Source organism: Engraulis encrasicolus, chromosome 6 (assembly GCF_034702125.1).
Source record: "Engraulis encrasicolus isolate BLACKSEA-1 chromosome 6, IST_EnEncr_1.0, whole genome shotgun sequence".
NCBI lineage: Eukaryota > Metazoa > Chordata > Actinopteri > Clupeiformes > Engraulidae > Engraulis > Engraulis encrasicolus.
The window spans coordinates 35,020,869-35,025,868 of record NC_085862.1 but is presented as its reverse complement, the minus strand read 5'-3'; the positions used below and the strand labels follow the sequence as shown (position 1 = coordinate 35,025,868).

At 45.0% G+C, this 5,000-nt stretch overlaps 1 protein-coding gene across 1 annotated transcript in view; it reads right to left on the bottom strand.

Annotated features, from left to right (window-relative positions):
• celf5a (cugbp, Elav-like family member 5a) overlaps positions 1-5,000 on the bottom strand; it is a 313,262-nt gene that overhangs the window by 289,366 nt on the left and 18,896 nt on the right. The gene's annotated exons all lie outside the window — the stretch shown is intronic.

Sequence of the window (5,000 nt, the reverse complement as noted above, 5' to 3'; positions counted from 1 at the left end):
ACTTGTATGTAAAAAAGTATGCACACGCACGTACACAGACTCATGCAGACACACACACACACACACATACATACATACAGACATAAGACTTCATTTAAATGCTCGCTGCGTCCCGGGCCCCGGCTGCATGTAAAAATACATCCTGCTTATCTTATCAGACAGAAAGCGGGCCACTTCAGCTGTTGTCAGCACAGCACGCACACACACACACACACACACACACACACACACACACACACACACACACACACACACACACACACACACCCTCCTCCTCCAACCTCTCCCGGCACTCCCCACCTACCACAGCCTATCTCTTTATTTCACTGAAATAAAAAAACAACGCAGACATTAAGTGTGTTCATGCTTGTGCAAACCCAGAACCACCAGCGGCTTGAGAAGCCTAAGATGTAAGTATACGAACCTGCAGAGAACCTGCAGCCCCTTGGAAGAGAGGGAGTGAGGGGTGTGAGAGAGAGAGAGAGAGAGAGAGAGAGAGAGAGAGAGAGAGAGAGAGAGAGAGAGAGAGAGAGAGAGAGAGAGAGAGAGAGAGAGACTAAAAAAGTGAGAGTGTGTGTGAGAGATATAGAGTTAGAGAGATAAAGATAGAGATAGAGCATCCCCTTGGAAGACGGAGGGAGTGAGGTAGGAGAGAGAGAGAGATAGACTGATAAAGTGAGTGAGAGAGAAACAAAGAGAGAGAGACAGAGAGAGAGACAGAGAGAAAGAGAGAGAGGGGTGTGACACTGTCACAGTCTGCAAAGTGCTTGATAACCATTTGACTGTTTGTTTTGTTTGTCTCTTTTATTTTGATTGATCGCTTTCGAACGAGAGACGAGAGAGCTCCGCTGTACATTTAGGCTTTAGGCGGAAGGCGTCACATTCACTCTGTGCTACCTTGTGTCGAGAAGCCAACATCTAATATCTAAGGCAGGGCTCCCCATTAGGGGCAGCAATATGAGATGTCACATCACGTCAAAATCCTTCAGGGAAGCGAGAAAAAAAAATCCCGAAACGACTCTTGATGAGTTAACGACGACGTGAAGCCGCTAATAACTCATAAGTCGTCTCCTGGGGAATATTGCTTTACATTAATTACGGCGTTACCCCTGGCAAAGTGCACATCAAGCAGTATTTTTTTCGCAAACAAACTACTGGCATATCTACTTACCATCAGCATGGAACTAGGTGGGCGGTAACATGCATATTTAAGCGTGACAGGCTGACAGTCTCTGAAAAAATATGTTTTTTATTCTGCTTCTACAACACAACCATGACCTGAAAGAACTTTTTCTACTGCTTTTTTTCATACTTTTTTTTCTCACAGAATTTATCTCTGCATTTTTTTCTCTCTTTCTCACACTATATTTCTCTCTTTCTCTTTCTCTCTCTCTCTCTCTCTCTCTCTCTCTCTCTCTCTCTCTCTCTCTCTCTCTCTCTCTCTGACCTGTTCCTACTTGTTGTGCTCATGAGTGCTCCTACTGGCCTTGCAGTGGGACTGCACCAGTCTTGGGTGGGTGGTGTACTGTGTGTCTCTGCGTTAATTAACCACACGTGAGGAGATATGGCAAAAAGGGGGTTGCCTAGGGGAAGGTTACTATGGTAATCACACTTAAACTGACTTTTGAACTTAACTTTTCAATTCAGCCAGTTAACTTTCTTTGTTTTCTATTTTTTTTATTCCAAGTGAAGCCCCCTACTCCACAAGGCTTGCTTGTTTCCATTTTTATACCAACCTTCAAACTGGGGTCATTACACACACACACACACACACACACACACACACACACACACACACACACACACACACACACACACACACACACACACACACACACACACACACACACACACACACACACACACACACACACACACACCAATCCCAACTCGCCAACAGAAAAAGAAAAACAAAGTTATACTTCTGAAAGCCTTTTCACCCTTGATAGTACACACTCTGAGTTGGGCTTCAATTGCAGACAGTATCCTCATGTCTGGGTTTTCTTTTTATTCTACACACACACACACACGCACACACACACACACACACACACACACACACACACACACACACACACACACACACACACACACACACACACACACACACACACACACACACACACACACACACACACACACACACACACCTGAGTGAGTGAGTGTGTGTGCGGTGTGCTGTGCATTGAATCAGACGTCTATTCCTCACTTCCTACAGAAAGTGCCTCCTGAGGGCAGCCAGTGAAAGGAGAGAGGGAGGGAGTGGAGAGAGGGAGGAGAGGAGAGAGAGGGGGATTGAAGAGAGAGGGGGGAGAAAGAGAGAGAGAGAGAGAGAGAGAGAGAGAGAGAGAGAGAGGGGGGGGTGAAAGAGAGAGAGAGAGGGAGAGAGGGAGTAGGAAGGAGGACGGAGGAAGGAGGGAGAGAGAGAGAGAAGGAGGGAGGAAGAAGAGAGATGGGGAGGGGAGGGGAGGGAGGGAGAGGAGAGCAGAGGGAGGGAGAGGGAAGGAGAGACGATGAGAGGAGACGAGAAGAGGGGAGGGAGGGGAGATGAAATGTAGTTTCCACAGCAGAGTCTGACACATGTCAATGGCTTGCTGTTGCGTTTCAGTGAAATGCCGGAAGGTTCTGTCCCACATAGGAAACCCCAGAAGGCCCAGCGTGAGTCACTACAGCGCACAGGCAGGCAACAAAAAAAAGGGAACGAAATGACAGATGCTTTTTTTGTCTCCATCGGGCGCCATTGCGATCTTAGGGTATCTTCGCATAGGCGGATGCTAGGTGGGTGTGCTCGTCTAAGTCTAGGCAAGTGGGGTTCCATTGTTTGTTTGTCTGTGACAGATGAATAGATGCGGTAAAGAACTTTCCCCCGTGCACACATCTTACATAATATGACATTAGCTCTGCTAAATACTTCATATGTAAATTCTCTTCATTATCAATACATTATATATTATATGATAACTATGTTGATTAATTATACAGAAGTGAAGTATTTGAATTAAAGATAAATTAAAGCTCCCATTTCCTTCTGCCACACAGTGGCTCCTCGTCTTTAATCTTTCACGTTCCTTTTTTGTATCTTGCATCTTTAAAGAAGACCAGATGCTTTGGGGACCTCCTCTGTGTGCCAAAAAGGAAGAAAAAAATGTAACTTCTACTAGCCACTGTGTCACACGATGTCCCCTGTACGCCTGGTCTGCTGTTCGTCTCGTTCATCCGTCTGCACATCGCATCTAATCCCAGAGGCGGGGCGACCCAAAATGGATGCCCTGAGAGGTTGGCAAGTGGGCACAATTACTCATTCTGCCAGCGTGCAATTTCTGGCAGCGTGGAATCGACTAGGCACAACCGCACACCCCCCACCACTACCACCATTACCACCATCACCACCATGTTCCTTTAGACCCCCCTTCATCCCAAAAAAAACCCCTCTCTTCCTTGTCCACCCATTTTTTCTTTTTTTTTCTTCTTTTTTTACAGTTACAGCTTCGCCTTAACACATCCCTTGGCCTCCTCTCAAAGAACATCTTTTTTTATAATTCAAATGCTTTTAAAGAAAAAGAGAAACGGCCTTGAAGAAAGTATTTTGAAGGATTTTTATGGATAAAAGTAAATCCACATTTAAAAAATAATTAAAAAAACAAACAAACATTCAACAGAAATGTTCAAAGTTGGCTGTGCTGTGCTAGGCTGTTTTTTTTTGTATGGGAAACATGGACATTATAGTTGAGATGTCTCTTCTCTTGTCTCCAGCCCAGAAACAACGTCAGAACTGAGTCACAAGAGGAAAAGGCGGGGGGGAGCGGGGGGGAGTGGGTTTCATCTGGTCATGTTGAGCTGTCCACGTTTGCTGTGTCCCTGCTGGTTGCCACGTTTTAATCAAAAAGAAAAATATATGGGAAAGAGGACATCCTATGATATTCCACTGAGCGGCAGAAGAAAAGAGGCCCGGTTTTACATGTGACGCCGCTCACATCTTCATACACATGTTCATTTTGATTTGGTCTACAAGAAAATGAAATAACAAGGGAGGGGAGAAAGCCAAAGGCTTCTTAAATTAGTTTTTTTTTCTACCCAGAAAGGAAGAACCAATTACAGAGTAAAAAATGAATGGCTTTCCGAAGCTGGCCGCCACTAGGATATGTGCATATCAGCCATGTGGTCATTACTGACAGTATCCCTCCATAACCCAGTCTGATAGAGCTGCTCAAACCCCCATAGAGCCCCTACCATGGCTCTTATTATTCTGCCATGCTCAGGCCTGTGATTGGCAAAGGCCAGACGAACAGGAAAATAGGGGCCGCTGTGGCGCAGCGCGCTAAGCCCCCCACTTGGGCTTGCATGCCCATGGGGAGCCAGGTTCGAGTCCGACCTGGGTCATGTCCCAACCCTACCCTCATCTCTCTGTCCCACTGATTTCCTGTCAATCTCTACTGTCCTATCACCAATAAAGTCACAAAAGCCCATAAAAATATCTTAAAAAATACAAATTAAAAAAAGAAGAACAGGAAAAAATACAACATATGCAGGGCTCTAAATTAACTTTTTTTTCATCAGCAGCCAAAATGGCTAAGAGATATTAATCTTACTAGCCAAACACACACTCCCTAATGGGTCAAAGTGTTGGAAGTAAGTTGGTCTTTTCTACCAGACAAACTCAAATTTCACCAGCATTTGGTTGGTTGGCTGGGGTTAATTTAAAGCCCTGAACATATGTACTGTACATTGTGTACTGTCCCATCATTCTAGTAAGGTTGCAGTGATACAATGCATGCATTTTCAAGGTTTGTGTTTGTATGTTGTTTGTGTGTCTTGTTCTCTGCGTTTGTGGAGGGTGGATAGATGGAGGACATTTGCTGCAAGCCCATGTCTTCATGCCTCCGGGGTCAGTGTCAGTGAGGTGAAGAATGAAAAAGACGGACAAAGAAGGAAGAAAAAGGAAAGAAAAAATAAGATGAGGAGGACGGGGAGAAGAAAAGTGGTGAAGAAAGAAAAAGTGA